Source organism: Prionailurus bengalensis, chromosome C1, assembly GCF_016509475.1.
Source record: "Prionailurus bengalensis isolate Pbe53 chromosome C1, Fcat_Pben_1.1_paternal_pri, whole genome shotgun sequence".
NCBI lineage: Eukaryota > Metazoa > Chordata > Mammalia > Carnivora > Felidae > Prionailurus > Prionailurus bengalensis.
The window spans coordinates 20,770,360-20,789,978 of NC_057345.1; the positions used below are offsets into that span (position 1 = coordinate 20,770,360).

The 19,619-nt window shown below is 44.8% G+C and overlaps 1 pseudogene; it reads right to left on the reverse strand.

Moving 5' to 3' along the window:
• Positions 1–5,447: 5,447 nt before the first annotated feature.
• LOC122479563 lies at positions 5,448–6,059 on the reverse strand (annotated as a pseudogene).
• Between the last annotated feature and the right edge of the window lie 13,560 nt (positions 6,060–19,619).

Below are 19,619 nucleotides of genomic sequence, written 5' to 3' on the forward strand. Positions count from 1 at the left end.
TTTGGACTGCCTCCTCTCCTCCCCAGGCAACCAACCAATCCTTGTCAGACTTTCCATTTCCTGCACTCATTCTGTAGTTTCTTTTCTCTTTTCCTCCAGCTCTGCTCAGTGACAGAATCTCTACCGTATCCATTAACAGAAACATGTAATTCAAGCCAGGGATTTTCTGAATAGCTGAGAGTATTCAAAGCAGATCATGCTAGAGCGGAATCCATGGTCCTGCTGGGCTCAGTGAAGCCGGAACACCAGCTCCTCTTGGGGCGCAGAAGCCTTTCACAATTCAATTCAATTCAATTCAATTCAATTCATAATTATGCCTACCATTTATTGGGAACTTTCTGCATGCCAGGGCCTGTGTAAAATGCTGTATATACGTGATCTTTTTCCTATGCCACAACAGTCCTGTGAAGTATCTATTGTTTACAATCCTCATTCTGCAGAGGAAGGGATTAAAGCTTGTGGAAATGAAATCACTCGGTTCCGTGTATTCTTTGAACCTTTGGTTAGTAATGCCTGTAGAAGCACTATGGGTAACAAATGCAACCTATGGTTGGAGTACATAACAATTCTAAAAATTTTTTTAACGTTTTATTTATTTTTGAGAGACAGAGACAGAGCATGAGCTGGGAAGGGGACAGAGAGAGAGGGGGAGTCACAGATTCCAAAGCAGGCTCCAGGCACCGAACCATCAGCACAGAGCCCGACGCAGGGCTCGAACCCAGGAACCATGAGATCATGACCTAAGCCGAAGTCAGCCACCCAACCGACTGAGCCACCCAGGCGCTCCAAGTACATAACAGTTCTAGTAAGGATGAATCATTGCCTTCTCCAAAGTGGAACGGGTCGGGGTGCTGATATAACTGACCTGCCACCAGATGGCTAGCTGTTCTCCCTGACTTTTGTTGCTACACTGCTCCCTACCGTTGGCTATTTGTTGCTAGTTGCTAGATTAACTTCGCTGAGAGGGAGCCCAAGTTGGAGGGTCCAATCATAACCTCCATCTTTGCCAGCATGGCCATTCTTTTACGAGTCTTTTGCAAAGCAATAGAGTTGCTAAATTTAGAGACTGGCTGACATCCACAATACGGGACATATGACCATCTGGCTGGACAGCCTCCTTTGCAGTAGATGGTCTCTGGTGAGCATTAATATGAGACACAAAGATCTGCATGTCTCGTGCCTGCTCCTATGAGTCCATCTGTATGCCCCTTACCCAGACCTGTTTTCCTTCGAAATTCTAATCTTGCTTTTTCCATGCCCTTGACCAACTAGCTAAGCCATTTGCCACTTGTTAGGAATTAGTGTCTGTCTGCACCTCAGCCCACCTCTTCCTTCATACAAAAGGGGACTACAGAGTATGCTGCTCATAGTTTGGCCCCTGAGAGGATTTACCACCGTCCAAGGCCACCCCAAATGGGGCTGTAACAGAGTAGTCCATTCCCAGCTGGTGCTAAAATATCATACTGACCTATCTGTGAAATGGGTTTGACTTCTTTCCTCTTTTTAAAAAAAATTTTTTTTTAATGTTTTATTTACTTTTAAGACAGAGAGAGACAGAACACGAGTGGGACTGGGGCAGAGAGAGAGGGAGACACAGAGTCTGAAGCAGGCTCCAGGCTCTGAGCTGTGAGCACAGAGCCCGACGCGGGGCTGGAACTCAGGAACTATGAGATCATGACCTGAGCTGAAGTTGGACGCTTAACCAATGGAGCCACCCAGGCGCCCCTTTCCTCTTTTTTTTTTTTTAATTAAAAAAATCTTTTTAAGGTTTATTCATTTATCTAGAGAGAGAGAGCGAGAGAGAGCATACACGGGGGGAGGGGCAGAGAGAGAGAGAGGGAGAGAGAGAGAATCCCAAGCAGGCTCTGAGCTGCACAGAGCCCTATGTGGGGCTTGAACTCACATATCGTGAGATCATGACCTGAGCTGAAACCAGGAGTCAGGCGCTCAACCAACTGAGCCACCCACGTGCCCGACTTCTTTCCTCTTTTATAAATTGGTTGCAGGGAACTCTTCGTGAGACCATAGGTATGGGTTAAAAGAGAGGTGTCAGATCAACAGAGTTAGATGCCATGGGAGTCTGAGCTGTCTATTCATTTGATTTACTTGTGTCTTCTGAACCCTATGAGCCCAGCCCTGAATTTACCACCTTCATCATACTGGATTGCTGCTCTGCCTGTCTGATAACATCTAGCTGAAGACATACAGCTACCCGGCATCCAGAGATCACATTGGGGCCCAGTGACACATCAGGACCTTTTTGTTCATTATGTTAACTAACTTGGATGTAAATTACAAAAAAAAAAAAAAAAAGTAAATAATAGAAAAAAATGGGGGAGGGGCGCCTGGGTGGCTTAGTCGGTTAAGGGTCCAACTTCGGCTCAGGTCATGATCTCATGGTTCCGTTTGTGAATTCGAGCCCTGTGTCGGGCTCTGTTCTGACAGCTCAGAGCCTGGAACCTGCTTTGGATTCTGTGTCTCCCTCTCTCTCTGCCCCTCCCCCATCATGGTCTGTCTCTTTATCTCTCTCAAAAATAAATATAAAAAAAAGTGGGGGAAAAATGGACCTTTTTGTTCAAATGGACCATGGTGAGTAGTATGTTCTTACTCCAGAATCTCAGGAGTCCTCACTGCAACTCTCCTTTTTGAACTCCCATAAACTCCCTATAGAAACGTTTTCTACCACAGGTGCCTCCAGCCACATTGTATCTGCAGGATCGTGTAATCCACTGGATTTAAGCTAAATTCCATCTATCACCTGGCCTGTCTTCGTTCCTACTCTAGCCAGAAAGCTATGTTGGTGCTTTGTGTCTCCTAGTTTCTGTGTCAGCGCAGACTCCGTGTCTTTAACGATCTTGGAAAATTCTGAACATTCTTCTTTTCCTAACGCACAATCACCCTGGCAAGTGGAAGCAGATCCCTTTGAGGAAGGATTGGAGGGACATTTACTATATGTAACTATGGTATGACTCACTTCAGAGTTGTTCCTTAATGGGGCAAGGCCTCTCCTATAGTCAAGGGGTTCTGATTCTGTGAACTTAGATCTAGGATCTGGATGAGGGATTGTGATTTTCCATTGTGGAATTAATGTCAGTCTTCTGCTTATCAGGTCTTGATTGCTCTCGATTTTTTTTTTACTATTCCTTTTTTTTTTTCTTAGAGAGAGAGAGAGAGAGCACAAGCAGGGGAAGGGGGTAGAGAGAGAAGGAGAGAGAAAATCTTAAGAAGTTTCATGCTTAGGAGGGAGCCAGACACAGGGCTCAAGCCCGTGACCCTGGGACCATGACCTGAACCGGTTAAGAGTCGCATGCTCAACCTGAATGAGCCATCCAGGCGCCCCAGTTCTTGATTTTTTTTTAAATTAATTTATTTATTTTGAGAGAGAGAGAGAGTGCACACATCAGGGAGAGGCAGAGAGAGGGAGAGAGAGAATCCCAAGCAGGCTCTGCACTGTGAGTATAGAGCCCAACGTGGGACTTGATCTCACGAATCACGAGATCATGACCTGAGCTGAAATCAAGAGCTGGACACGTAACCAGGTGAGCCATCTAGGCTCCCCAGCTCTTGATTTTTTTTTTTAATGAAAAATTGACATCTCTCTGGCTCAGTCGGTAGAGCATGCGACTCTTGATCTTGGGGTTGTAAGTTCAAGCCCCATGTTGGATGTAGAGATTACTTAAAAATTAGATATAAATAGAAAGATAGATAGATAACGAAAATTAACCAGTCTGTAGAGATTATTTAAAAATAAAATCGAAGGAGGGGTGCCTGGGTGTCTCAGTCAGTTAAAGAGTCTGACTTTAGCTCGGGTCATGATCTCACAGTTTGTGAGTTCAAGCTCCATATCAGACTCTGCACTGACATTGCAGAGCCTGCTTGGGATTGTCTCTCTTTCCCTCTCTCTGTCCCTCCCCTGTTCTCTCTCTCTCTCAAATAAATAAATAAACAAACAAACAAATAAACTTAAAAAAATAAAATCGAAAGGGGGCACATGGGTGGCTCAGTTGGTTGAGTGTCCAACTTCAGCTCAGGTCACGATCTCATGGCTTATGAGTTCGAGCCCCACATCGGGCTTGCTGCTGTCAGTGCAGAGTCTACTTTGGATCCTCTGTCCCTCTCTCTCTGCCCCTCCCCTGCTTGTGCTGTCTCAAAAATTAACATGTAAACAAAACAAAAATAAACAAAATAAAATAGAAGGGCGCCTGGGTGGCTCAGTCAGTTGAGTATCTGACTCTTGATTTCAGCTCAGGTCATGATCCCAGGGTTGTGGGATCGAGCCCTGTGTCCAGCTCCATGCTGAGCATGGAGCCTGCTTGAGATTCTTTCCTCTCTGCCCCTCCCCTGCTCTCTCTCTCTCTCTCTCTCTCTCTCTCTCAAAAAATAAAACAAAATCATATATATGTATGTGTATACACATATGTGTGTGCATGTGTGTGTGTGTGTATATATATATATATATATATAGAGAGAGAGAGAGAGAGAGAGGGCTACCCAGTCAGCTGTCCATCCATCCATCCATCCCCATAGTCAATTTGCCATAGGTCCCTGCGGATCAGGGCACCCTGATTGTCGCTTTGAGCTTGCTGCCCATGATAGAAATCATATTGACCTGGCCTTGGATGCCACATTTGCCATTCTGGAATCCCAACATGACTATTGATATTAGGGATCCCAGTTTCACGGCATCATCTCCTACTCTTCTTCTCAGCCTACTGAAGACAGACACCACTGAGCTACTCAGAGATGCTGCTGTCCCCTTTCTCAGTGAACCCCTTATTGCCTTAGTAAAGAGAGTGTCCTCTGGGCCCTTCTAGAGAACATAGTCAGGTGCTGAGCTCTTAGGTCTTTCATTCCCACCTCCTTGAAATTTCTTTCTTTCTTTTTTTTAAGTTTTATTTGTCTAAGTAATCTCTACATCCAACGTAGGGCTTGAACTCATGCTCAAGAGTAGCATGCTCTTCTGACTGAGCCAGCCAGGCACCCCTCTCCCTGAACTTTCTGACCTCTTCTTAAGCACTCTACCATGGAAGTCCTAGCATCTTGACCTCATTTGTTGTAAGCCATCATCCTGCTTTACAGCACAGCCCTTGCAAAGTATTAAACCATATTTCAATTATTTCTTGCTGAATAACAACCCCCCCCCCAAAAAAAAACCTTAAAGACATAGAACAACAGCAATTTATCATTTCTCACAATTCTGCAATCTGGGTTAGGCTTAGTTGGGTGTCCATATGCTTCATGTGGTGTTTGCAGGTGTTTGTGGGAGAAGAAATATCCAAGGTGTCCTTTTCACTTACACAAATAGCACTTCAACTGGAATGGATGGAACACCCAGGGACTGGTCAGTTATCTCTCTTAATATGGTGTCTCCACATGGATGGCTTGTACTCCCTCACAGTATGAGGGTCTCAGTGTGGTTGGACTTCTTACATACATGGTGGCTGGCTTCTAAGAGGGAGGAAATGGGAACTGCTGATCTTCTTAAACCTTAGGTCTGGAACGAGAACAGTGTCACTTCTACCATATTCTCTCTCTCTCGCTCTCTCTCTTTGAAAAGCACTTGTTAGTATTTAATGAACCTCCCTCTGTTGTGGCTTTAAGTTCCCAGGACACAGGTGCCCTCCACACCTTTAATCTTCTCCTTGGCTCTTCTACTGAAGAATTTGGCCTTCACGAAGATGGGCTGTTTGGGGAGCTTGTCCTTTCCCAAAACTCTGTAGTAGCCCGATCGCACCACATCGATGCGAGGACCAGCTCCTGTCTTGTTTTTGGCAGACATGGGTATGTCTGCTCAAGGACCAAGGTCCACAGTTTATCAAGGTTGACAGTTGGGCGGAAGCTCTGGTTCCTCTCTAAGTGGTGATGCCTCCTACCAACTTTTCCAAAGTAGCCTGGGTGATATTTGTCAAGGTTGATCCTGTCATGATGCATGCCACCAGCATGACCCTGGCCTCCTGGGTGTTTCTGGTGCTTGCCGATGTGGCCATGGCCATGGCTCACGTGGCCCCGAAGTTTCCGGGTCTTCCTCAGTCTGGATGGCATATTGGCAGCCCAGACGAAAGAGCTGCCATATTCTGTTAGTTAAGGCAGGTTACAAGGCCAATCCAAGTTCAAGGAGAAGAGGAAAACAGACTCCGTCTCTTGATGTGAGGAGTGGCGTGTATATAGAGGAAGAGAAGGAATTGATGGTGACCATCTTTGGAAATTATCTACCAGAGACCAGGTCTAGCTATCCTGGCAAGATTATTGAAGGCTGAGGGGCACCTGGTTGGCTCAGTTGGTGGAACATGTAACTCTTGAACTCACCCTTACGGGTTTAAGCCCCACATTGGTTGTAGAGATTACTTCAAAATAAAATCTTTAAAAAACATATTGAAGCCTGAGTTACGGGACAGTGGTCCATGATGATGTGTTCCTTATTAGCCAGTCTTCTATTCTGCCATGCTGCCCCTCACTGCCGTGTCCAAAACCCCCAAGATCCCTCCTACATATATTAGCTAGGTCTTTCGATTCCTCTGATGTGCAGCTTATTTTTCCCAGGTCTGGACTTAAGTTTTCCCACTCAGGATTTGCCAGGAACTGACCCTAGTTATTTGAGGAGGTAATGGGAGCAGGTTTTGAGGAGAATAAATGTCATCTTATGAGGTACCTGCTTCATGTGAAATTATTGCATAGTCTCAAGGAAAGGGGAAATTGTTCTTCCTTGGCAAGAGGGCAAGGGTGGCTCTCCCACCCAGGAAAACTCAGGAGAATTTACGAGATAAAAGCTCTTAGATTTGTCTACCCTAATGTCCCTATCCCGGGTCTCAGGGTCCTACTCTTTCCTTGTCAGGACCTTGACTCTGACATAGGAGGTGGGCTAAAGTTGCACATTTAGACTTCTTTGCAACCATGCCACTTATCACCTGCCTGATCCTGGATATAGTTTTCTACCTATTCTTTCCTTCACCACAAGAGAAAGCTTTCATAACTGTGATGCCCACTGAAAGCCAAGGTTAGTACCACTGCACGTGCTACCAGCAATGAGATCCCTACTGCCTTCACATAAGTGAGAAGAACCACCACAGACTCACACTCTGAAGGCCTTTTTTCTAGGACCTCTTCTGGTACTAAATGTCAGCCCATGTTCCCTAGAAAATGAATTGAAGCCTGAATTGAAGGTTGTATGCTAATGCTTTCTTGGGAGTTGCAATCCCCAAAGCCAGGGGAAAGGAGAAGTGAAACGGAGAAGGAAGGAAAGAAATACAAGCTAGCGCATCACTTCGCTGGCCAGGGTCCCACAAAAATCAAAGCCAGTCGTTCAGTCACGTGGGATCTCTTCAAAGAGGTCACACAGAGCCACCATGTCTTAGAATAGCCCATAAGAAGGAAGGATAGGGAGGAATTCACCTCTCAGCAATTTTTCATTTTTCATTGTCTAGTCTCATGGTCATGAACAGGGTCCTAACAGTCTGAGCTTTGGAATTGTGTGAATTCATTCCACTGGGCTGTTTTCTGGGCAAGCCAGAGCCTTTATGGGTCCAGATGGGTCAGACGTGAATGCCAAAGCTTCTCTGATTCCACTATAGCAGGCTTACTTGAGTTCATGCCAAAGGCTAGCATTTGCCTCCTGATGATGCTGAGGCATCCGGTAACGCCTGGAGATGGGGCAAGGATATTGACCGCTGGGAGACATCTAAACTGAGTCTGGGACAGTTAGAATAAAGACTAGCATTTACTTAGAATGAGATGGGAAGGATTTGAACAGAGTGACGTGTCTGGCAAATTTTAACAGGTTGACTGGCTGCCCAGGAAGGCACGGACAGAGTCAACTGCAAAAAGTCCAGGTATATTGACCAGGGTTGTATCAGAGAAGCAGAACCATTAGGAGCGATATAAAATTGAGGTTTTATTATAGGTATTTAACCTGACACAATTATGAGGGTTGGTTAAGCGGTTTCCACACAGTTGTTACTTGTGTATCCGGTGTCGAGCTAGAAATCAATAAGGCGGTTCTGAAAGATGGACACGAAGTCGTGGATGTCAAGGTCAAACTGGACCCCTGAAAATGAACTGGAACCCACAAGGACAAGCTAGGCCTCCTGTTGGTCTCTCCTCACCTTCAAGCCTCCATTTTGATGACCAGTGATAGAAGCTGATGCCCTTCATAGACACACACAGTTAACCCTGGAGCTGGAGAAGTGGAAGGTAGAGAACCAGGGGTTGCTAGAGGACGTGTGGGCCTGGCTGCTGCCTTACACTCACCAGGGGAGCCAGCAGATCGGAGAAAATGTGCATGAGCTACAGCAGCATCTGACCCTGTACCAGCCTTCCAAGAGTAAGCTTGGCCGCAGCCTCACTTCTGCCTCCAAATCCTGCCTAAATCTCTCTCTCGGGGGCAAATTCTCACCCAAAACTACACAAGAAAGGGAATTCTGGGAAACACAGTTCCAGCTCAGCCAAGCTGACAAAAACAAATTCCACCACACCAGGCAAGCGATTAGGATGGCTTGAACCCTAGAGTATTGGGAACAGGGGTGTGAGAAGTGCTTGAATTCTGGAGGTATCTTGGATATCCTCACTATTCTGAATCCATTTGCTTTCTGAGCTGGGGTGGTGAGTTCCGAGGGAAAGTTAGCATGCGTTGAGTGAAAAGGAAATGTCCACCATTCACACCTACAGAGCCTGGGACAAAGGTGTAAATGCACCTGTTACATGTCTAAATATTAAAAAACTCCAGGGGCGCCTGGGTGGCGCAGTTGGTTAAGCGTCTGACTTCAGCCGGGTCACCATCTCGCGGCCCGTGAGTTCGAGCCCCGCGTCAGGCTCTGGGCTGATGGCTCAGAGCCTGGAGCCTGTTTCCGATTCTGTGTCTCCCTCTCTCTCTGCCCCTCCCCCGTTCATGCTCTGTCTCTCTCTGTCCCAAAAATAAATAAACGTTGAAAAAAAAATTTAAAAAAAAGTAAATAAATATTTAAAAACTCCAAATGAAGACACAACCTATCATTTGAAATATATTCCATCTTTATAGCTTAATAGACCTTCATAATGACAAGATAAGAAATATGTGTAGACCTGTAATTTTTATATGAGCGAAAATCTATCCAAATAAACGCCTTTCATTATCATACCACCTATCTGGGTGTTCTCGTGATGGACTGGAAATATTTGGACAAGGAATAAAGAAAACATACACATCATTAATAAATTATTTTATATTTATTCCATATAAAAGAGAGGAAGGGCTGGCCTGTAGCTCACAGCTAGACCATGTTATTGAACATGAATGATCTCACAGAATACCAATCTCAGATGTTACTCTGAGACCATGATAAGATGAGACAAAACAAGGCTACTTTATATTTTATCTTAACACAGACAACAACAAAGTCACTGTGCCTCCCACAAAATATCAACCTACCCTTTTTCCCTTCGCTAAAATGAGGGACTGTTACATCTTTTTTTAAAAGCTTTTTGAGGGGCGCCTGGGTGGCGCAGTCGGTTAAGCGTCCGACTTCAGCCAGGTCACAATCTCGCGGTCCGGGAGTTCGAGCCCCGCGTCGGGCTCTGGGCTGATGGCTCGGAGCCTGGAGCCTGTTTCCAATTCTGTGTCTCCCTCTCTCTCTGCCCCTCCCCCGTTCATGCTCTGTCTCTCTCTGTCCCAAAAATAAATAAACATTCAAAAAAAAATTTTTAAAGCTTTTTGAATGCTTATTTATTTTGAGAGGGAGAGAAAACATGAGCAGGGGAAGGGCAGAGAGAGGGAGAGAGAGAATCCTAAGCAGGCTCCGTGCTGTCAGTGCAGAGCCCGAGGCAGGGCTCCAACTCATGACAAATCATGAGATCGTAACCTGAGTCGAAATCAAGAGTCGGGGATGCTTCACTTGATCTTAGACAAAAGGCCGAGAAGCGATAAGACAGTCGGGGATGTTTAACCGACCGAGCCACACAGGCGCCCCGAGTGCTGCTACTTCTTAACGGTTAGTTTTACCCTTGTGCTAGTCTCCGATCCCTATGGATAAGATTTATGTATTGAGATTCCCAGTCATAGAATTGCCCTTGCTTTTTAACATCCAGAACGTGACCACCTTGCTAGACTTTCCCCCAAGTCATTCATCACCAGGCCTGATCCTATAAAAGGCTATTTGTAGGGGCGCCTGGGTGGCTCAGTCGGTTAAGCATCTGACTCTTGATTTCGGCTCAGGTCAGGATCTCCCCTGTATGTGAGATCAAGCCCCACATCGGGCGGAGCCTGCTTGGGATTCTCTTCCTCTCTCTCTGCCCCTCCCCTGCAATACCCTGTGAGATATCCCATGATTCCCAGTGGTGTCACTTCTCACTGCAATGAGTAATAAATCCAATTTGTTTATCTATAGGTGTGTTTCTACTGGTCTTTGGCTGAAAAGCATTAACATACTTAGGATATATTTTTCTTGATTTTTTTCATCAAAATTACTAATCTTTTTTAAAATTTTAAATATGTTTTTTAAGCATTTATTTGTTTTTGAGAGGCTGAGAGAGGCAGAGCACAAGCGGGGGAGGGGCAGAGAGAGAGGGAGACACAGAATCCAAAGCAGGCTCCAGGCTCTGAGCTGTCAGCACAGAGCCCGCGACGCGGGGCTCGAACCCACGAACCTCGAGATCGTGACCTGAGCTGAAGTCGACGTTTTAACTGACTGAGCCACCCAGGCGCCCCTAATCTTTCTTTCTTTCTTTCTTTCTTTTTTAAGTTTTTATTTAAATTCTAGTTAGTTAACGTACAGTGTAGGTGCACCTTTTGTGCTCATGCTCAGTTCCTGGAAATCCCCTTGTGGCTTCTGAGCCAGCATTGCGGCCAGGCCTTTCCTGTTCTGTTGGCCCTTAGAGGTTGCTCTGAAGGTGTGGCTGCTAACCCTCCAGGTGGCTGGTAGGGTATGGCCGGGATCTGCTCTATCCCTCCTCGCTCATGCCTAACTAACTGCCTAACATTAGTTTCAGGTGTACAATATAGCAATTCAACACTTGCGTACATATAATACCGGGTGCTCATCACAAGTGTATTCCAATATTTCTTAATCATCAACATTTTCACATAATTTGTGTTCTTTTTGTTTAAAAAAATGTTTATTTGTTTATTGGGGGGGCAGAGAGGGGGGAGAGAATCCCAAGCAGGCTCCTCGTCGTCCCTGATCTCATGAATCGCTGAGATCATGACCTGAGCCGAAATCGAGTCGGATACTTAACCGACTGTCACCCAGGCACCCCTAATTTGTGTTCCCTTCACAGCATTGGCAAGCGATAGCCTATAGGCCAAATCAGCCCTGCTGCTTGTTTTTGTAAACAAAGTTTTATTGGAACACAGACACATTCATTCATTTGTATATTGTCAATGGCTGCTTTCATGCCACCATGGCAGAGTAGTGACAGAGACCATAATGGCCCACAGTGTCTAAAATATTTAGAGTCTATCCCTTTACAGGTAAGTTTGCCAACCTCTGGTCTAAAAAAATCAAAATTAAAATGTAATTATTTTCCCAGTCACTGGAGCCTGGGGCTCTTGATCTTAGGGTTGTGAGCTTGAGCCCCACATTGGATGTAGAGATCACTTAAAAAGATAACCTTTAGGGGCGCCTGGGTGGCGCAGTCGGTTGGGCGTCCGACTTCAGCCAGGTCACGATCTCGCGGTCTGTGAGTTCGAGCCCCGCGTCGGGCTCTGGGCTGATGGCTCAGAGCCTGGAGCCTGTTTCCGATTCTGTGTCTCCCTCTCTCTCTGCCCCTCCCCCGTTCATGCTCTGTCTCTCTCTGTCCCAAAAATAAAATAAAACGTTGAAAAAAAAAAAAAAGATAACCTTTAAAATAAATTAATTAATTAATTTCCAAATATAATTATTTTCAAGACACAAAATTTGAATATATTTTTGTCAAAAAAATAAGTAAGAATAAATACAAAAATTAAAAATAAAATCTCATATATATTTCAAAATTCAAAAATTACTCCAAAATGTTTACTTATTTTTAAAAATTTACTTATTTATTTTGAGAGAGAGAGAGAGAGAGCAAGCACAAGGGGGGGAGGGGCAGAGAAGAGGAGAGATAGAATCCCAAGCAGGCTCCAAGCCATCAGCACACATCCCAGTTTGGGGCTTGAACCCATGAGCCATGAGATCACGACCTGAGCCGAGATCAAGAGTCGATCGCTTAATTGGCTGCGTCACCCAGGCGGCCACTCCAAAATATTTCAATCATCCATTAAAAATAAAAAAGCCGGGGGCGGGGGGCGCCTGGGTGGCTCAGTCGGCTAAGTGTCTGACTTCGGTTCAGGTCATGTTCTCACAGTTTGTGAGTTCGAGCCCCACGTCGGACTCTGTGCTGACAGCTCAGAGCCTGGAGCCTGCTTTGGATTCTGTCTCCTTCTGTCTCTGACCCTCCCCACTGTGCTCTCTCTGTCTCTCAAAAATAAATAAATGAAAAAATAAATAAAAACCCAAAACAAAACAAAAAGCCGGATGCCTGGGTGGCGCAGTCAGTTGAGCGTCTGACTAGGTCATGATCCCAGGGTCATGGGATTGAGCCCCCTGTCAGACTCAGTGCTGAGCGTGAGCCTGCTTAAGATTCTCTCCCTCTCTCTCCCACCCACCCCTGCTCTCCTTGCTCACGCTCTAAAATAAAAACAATAATACAAAGAACAAAAATTTAAAAAGCAAGCTATACACATTAGTATAACATTTAAAATGAAAATTTAAAGCTGATATATTGTTTTTGAAATTTTTATCGAATCTTACTAATTTTTTAACTTCGTGTTCAATATCCATCTAAGCGCCAATAGAAAAAAAATGGTACTGTGCTTCACACATGCTACATCTAGATCTATGCATACCCAGGTGAGTAATAAGATTTGTTCAGTTGGAAAACATCCCTCAGCTGCCATGTGTAACTGTTGTGACTGCCAAGGTAATTTACGAGCATCTCCAGTTTTGAATTGAAACTGGAAGAGAAACAAGAAAATGGACACTAGGCACTCCTGGAAAATGATATTTTGTTGTGCCATAATTTATTACATTCATGCTATCAGAGAGAAAACTTTTGGCACGGCAATTAATTTGTCGTTCTCTTACCTAAGCTCTATCCTTCAGTCTCCCGCAGACGCTGAAGCCGTGTTTGTCTCTGATGTTGGCAGTGACACAACCTGTAAACCTTCACACCAATCGACGCAACTCGCTTTTGTTATGGAAACACAGGACACGAGATTTTAGAGGCATTCTCTGGGGCCTGACTTGTGCTAATACTAGCTGTTTATGATTTGGGTTGTGCTGTGCCAGTACTGAGATTCAGATCCTGAGCCGCAGAAGCACTCATATGTTCTTTATCTGACGTGTGTTTGTGATACGCAGCGTTCTCTAAAACACAGGGCTTAGATCTAAGGACGGTAGGAGTAGTAAGGTCTCAGATGTTGAAGGATATTTCACAAATTTTATTTGTGTCTCTTTGGTTTCTGAGTTTAGATCACAGGAGTTCAACTAGCGAGGGATCTGTGGTATTTCAATAATAGAACCGATCAATAGCATTTACTGACAGATCCGATGTGAGGTAAGAAAGGGAGGAGTCGAGAATGACACCAAGATCTTTGACCCAAACAACTGGAAAAATGGAACTGTCGTTAACTGAAAGCGAAAGTCCTGCAGAAGGATGTGGACATTTTTTTGGAGATCCTAAGTCTGAGGTGCTTATTAGACATCCAAATAGAGATGTCAAGTTCAGGGGAGAAGCCAGACTAGAGACAAACTTCAAAGTCATCAGTGGTAGAGAAGCCAAGAGCTACCTGAGATCTCATAGGATAAGTGGAGAAAAAGAAGAAGTCCAAGGGCTTTTTACATTCCCCACCAGTTGTATCCCACACGAACTGGCCTCACCATGCAGACAGTGTAGCAACTCACTAGAAGAAATCCGGGTGCTTGGATGTCAACATGGAGCATAGCCACCGGCTGGCCTGGACCATTCGTCCTTAGACCATTATTGTCAGTTTCAGCTGCTGCAACAGAATACCCTAGACTAGGTGGCTTATAATCAACAGAGATGTATTTCTCACAGTTCTGGAAACTAGGAAGTCCAAGATCAAGGTACCAGCAGCGTTGGTGTCTAGTTAGAAGCAGCTTCCTCGTTCCTGTCTTCCCACTGTGTCCTCACTTGGTGGAGGGGGAAGGGAGCTCTCTAGGGCCTCTTTTTTTTTTTTTTAATTTTTTTTTCAACGTTTATTTATTTTTGGGACAGAGAGAGACAGAGCATGAACGGGGGAGGGGCAGAGAGAGAGGGAGACACAGAATCAGAAACAGGCTCCAGGCTCTGAGCCATCAGCCCAGAGCCCGACGCAGGGCTCGAACTCACGGACCGCGAGATCGTGACCTGGCTGAAGTCGGACGCTTAACCGACTGCGCCACCCAGGCGCCCCTCTAGGGCCTCTTTTTTAAGGGCTCTAAGCCTTTGTGGGGCTGAGCCCCCATGAGCTAATCACGTCTCAAAGCCTCCACTTCCAAATACTGTCACGCTGGGGATTAGGTTTCAACATGTGAATTTGGGGAGGACATAAACATTGTCCATCGCAATTATATTAGAGAAAAACAAACTTCTACCTTGTTCAAGCCACTGAATAATTTCATTCTTATTGTTGCAGAAGCCTAGTCTTACCCTAAGTGGCAAACCTCACAAGGAGGTCCCTATACCCAACATAGCCCAGGAGCTATAGACAGGAATGGTTGATGGGTGTGGCTCTTCATGCTGGAGGGAGGCGCGGGGAGCAGTGGGACATTTTCCCCAGTCACCTTGAGCAGAGCGGGTATGGCACATATCGCTGGCAGACATGAAGAGGACTTGTGGTCTAGATGAGGAGGACATGGCAGCGAGCCACATGGACAAATGACTTGACACCAGATGGGAAAGAGGATGTCAGTATGGACAGACGACAAAGACTAGATGATCCTTCCACCTGTGTTTGTGGCTTAAAAACCTCCCAAGGGGCTCCTGGGTGGTTCAGTCGGTTAAGCGTCTGACTCTTGGTTCCAGCTCAGGCCCTGATGTCACAGTTTTGTGAGTTCAAACCCCACATCGGGCTTTGTGCTGATAGTGCGGGGCCCACTTAGGATTCTCTCTTTCTCCCCCTCTCTCTGCTCCTCCCCTACTTGCACTGTCTCTCTCAAAAATAAATAAACTTAAAAAAACCAAAAACACAAAAAAACCTCCTAGAACTTAGATGCAGCCCCTGGGGAATGTGTGGGGCAGACTCTAAGTCATTTGTGCTGCTACCGTTCACGGTCAACTTTCAGCTTGTATGCTGGATCCCATCCCCACTCACCTACTCAAAGGCTTTGTTCCTGCAAGTTTCTCCTGCATCATCAATCTTCCCCTTTACTGTATTAGCCCCCAGTGAGGAAAAAAAAAGGTAAATCTTCTCTTGACCCCCACAACCTTTTTAATTATCCTTTTGTTGTTGTGTTCCAAATCCTCTAAATGCTTCCCTATACTGACTGACTCCCACTTCCTCACCTCCCATTCTTTTTTCCTTTTTTTTTTTTTTATAGTTTGTGCTTTTCGTTTTTAAGGTTATTTTTTATTTTGAGAGAGAGAGAGAGAGCACACAAGCAGGGGGAGGAGCAGAGAGAGAGAGAGAGAGAGAGAGAGAGAATCCCAAGCAGGCTCTCAGGTGTCAGTGTAGAGCCTGACTTGGGGTTCGACCCCACAAACCCAGTGAGATCATGACCTGAGCTGAAATCAAGAGGTGGACGCTTAACTGACTGTGCCACCCAGGGGCCCCTCTATCTCCTTTTTTCTCCTGCCCCCTCTGTCTTTCACCAACCTCAGTCAGGTTTTTCCTCATGCCAACCCAGTGCAACCACTCTTGTCTGGGTTACCAAACATCCATCCCACCAAAGCTCTTAGCAGGTTTTACCACAAATGATCACTTCTTCTTCTTCTTTTCTTGAAATTTACTTATTTTACTCAAGCAATCTTTACACCCACCGTGGGGCTCGAACTCACGACCCCGAGATGAAGAGTTGCTCTCTCTTCCAACTGAGCCAGCCAGGTGCCCCAGTGATCATGTCTTTCTTGAAGCCCTTTCTTCACTTCTGGTTTTCTTTCTAACCTCATTGCATCTTCTGACTCTCATTTGCTGGATTACCACTCCCTCCCTCCTCCATCCCATCCCTCATTTAGGTGCTTGCTCATGTGCTACCTTCTCAGAGAAGCCATCGCTGACCATTCCACCTAAAACGGAGCTTCTTCCATTATTCTCTCTCCCTTTTCCCTGCTTTATTTTTTTTTTATCTGAGCCCTTAGCATCACCTGCAATTATATTATCCATTTGTGTACTCGTATATCACCTGTCTCCCTCACCCCTAGAATGGAAGCTTTGTGACAACAAGGACTTAGTCATATCTGTTGCTGCACTTTTTTAAAGTAATCCCCACTCCCAATGTGGCACTCGAACTCGTGACTCCAAGATCAAGGGTCACATGCTCTACTGAATTAGCCAGCCAGGTCCCCCTTGTTGCTGTACTCTTAAGGCCTAGCACTGTGCCTGATACTTACTAGATCGTCAATGCAATCTACTGAATAAATAACGGAAATTAAATCCAGTTATATGTCAATTATACCTCGATAAATCCGGAAAAATAATGTTTAAGGCAGAAAAGTAAATTACATTTGTGGTTTTTTTTAAGTTTTATATTTGAATTTGTGGACCAAGAATTCACACCTGCAATAGAAACCGGTTCTAATTTTTGTCAACTCCCCCTTCTCCACCCCACACCTATACCATCATCCTTCACATGAAGATTTTCTGGAGATTGTGAATAGGAGGTAGGCGGTGACACTCTAGGAGAGCTGACCCAGTTAACGCTAAGTGTCCGCCTCTCTGGACTTTCATGGTACCCTAAGCACAGCACAATTTATTTATCTGTTATCCTGCCAATAGTTATTTCCTTTTCCTCCCCACCTTTTTTTAAATGTTTATTTATTTTTGAGAGAGCACTCACAAGTTGGGGAGGGGCAGAAAGAGAGAGGGAGAGAGGGAATCTCAAGCAGTCTCCATGCTATCAGTGCAGACTGGGATGCAGGGCTCAAACTCAAGAACTGTAAGATCATGACCTGAGCTGAAATCAAGAGTTGGATGTTCAACCAACTGAGCCATCCAGGCACCCCATCCCCTTTCTTTTTGATACTATGAACAATACTGCTAGAAAATTCTCTTTTCCTATTGCTCCCTTAGGGTACACCCTGCTGCTGACACATGGAGGAAGACAAAGACACATGGAGGAAGACTCAATAAGGGAAGAGGACAAGTTTTGACAGGGTAGACATCAGCAAACACAGGTGTGTCCAAGTCAGTTCAGGAAACATCCATCATTGTCCTCACTTCAGTCTCCCAGCAGCTGATGACACTATTGACTAATGTGTCTCGCTCTTCTCTTGGCTTCTGTAAAACCACTCTCTCCTCTCTGCACTCTCTTGCTCCTGACTCCTCTGCAGGCATCTCCTTCTGACCAGACCTCTGTTGGATGGACTTCCCCTTGACTTAGGAGGGAGACACTGCTCTCCTCTCTCTATGGGCTTCCAAGGTAATATCACCCAGTCTTAGGGTATTAAATACTACATATATACTGATAATGTCCCCCAAACTCTATCTTTGTCCCAGACCTCTACTATAAGAGATATACAGACTAGAGCCCACTGCCTGCATAATATCTCCTCCTGGATGTCCCACAGGCATCTAGAACTTAATACAGGCATACCTTGGAGATATTGCCAGTTTGATTCCAGACCTCCACAGTAAAGTGACTATCACAATAAACTGAGTCAAATGAATTTTTTGGTTTCCTAGTTCATGTAAAAGTTATATTTGCACTATGCCGTAGTCTATTAAGTGTGCAATAGCATTGTATCTAAAAATACAATGTACATATCTTAATACAAATATTTTATTGAGGGGCGCCTGGGTGGCTTAGTCAGGTAAGTGTCAGACTTCGACTCAGGTCACGATCTTGCTGTTCATGAGTTTGAGCCCCGCAATGGGCTCTGTGCTGACAGCTCGGAGCCTGGAGCCTGCTTCAGATTCTGTGTCTCCCTCTCTCTCTCTGCCGCTCCCCTGCTCGCACTCTGTCTCTCTCTCAGAAATAAACATTAAAAAATATTTTATTGATAAAACATGCTAACCATTGTCTGAGGTTGCAGTGAGTTGTAATCTTTTTGTTGGTGGAAGGTCTTGACTTTTGTTTTAGTTTCTTACAATTTATTAAATTTCTTCTGTTTCAATAGTTACTTACCCCTTCTCACTTCTTTCTTTTAATTGAAGTATACGTGACAATGTTACATTAGTTTCAGGTGTACAACATGATTTGACAATTCTATACATTATGCTCTGCTCACTACGATAAATGTAGTTACCATCTGTCAACATATAATGTTATTACAATATTATTGACTATACTCCTTATGCTGTATCTTTCACCCCTTGACTTATTTATAACTGGAAGTTTGTACCTCTTAATTCCCTTCACCTATTTTGCCCATTCCCTCAAACCCCTCCCCTCTGGCAACCACGAATTTGTTCTCTGCGTTTATGATTTTGTTGTTGCTTTTTTGTTTGTTCATTTGTTTTGTTTTCTTTTTAGATTCCACATATAGGTGAAATCACATGACATTTGTCTTTCTCTTAACCTATTTTTCTTAGCTCAATACCCCTGGTCCATCCATAGAGTCACAAATGGTCTCACCTTGATGTTAACAGTTGCTGACTGATCAGGATGGCGGGTACTGAAGGTCAGGGTGGCTGTGGCAATTTCTAAGACAATGAAGTCTGCTGCATTGATTGCCTCTTCCTTTCACAAATGATTTCTCTGGAACCTGCAATGATATTTGCTAGCATGTTACCCCCAGTAGAACTTCTTTCAAATTGGAGTCGAGCCTCTCAAACCTTGCTGCTGCTTTATCAGCTCAGTTTATAGAATGTTCTAAAGCCTATGTGTCATTTCGACAGTCTTCACGTGAGGAGGAGATTCCATCTCAAGAAACCACTCTCCTTGCTCATCCATAAGAAGCAATTCCTCATCTGTTCAAGTTGTATCAATGGGATCACAGCCATTCGGTCCCCTCTTCAGGCTCCACTTCTCATTCTGGTTCTCCTGCTGTTTCCACCCCATCTGCAGGTACTTCTTCCATTGAAGTCTTGACCCCCTCACAGTCATTCGTGAGGGTGGGGACCAACTTTTTCTAAACTATCAACGTTGGTATTTTGACTTCTTCCCGTGAATCATTAATGTTGTGAATGGCATGTAGAACGGTGAATGGATACTTTCCCGAAGATTTTCAATGTACTTTTCCCAGATCCACCAGAGGAATCACTCTCTAGGGGAGCTATAGCCTTAAGAAATGTATTTCTTGAAGCGCCTGGGTGACACAGTCAGTTGAGCATCCGACCTCAGCTCATGTCATGATCTCATGGTCTGTATGATCAAGCCCAGCATTGGGCTCTCTGCTGTCAGTACAGAGAGCCTGCTTTAGATCCCCTGTCCTCCCTCTCTCCCCCCGTTCTGCACTCATGCTCTCTTTCAAAATAAATAAACTTAAAAAAAGTTATTTATTTATTTATTTGTCTATTTATTTATTTTTGA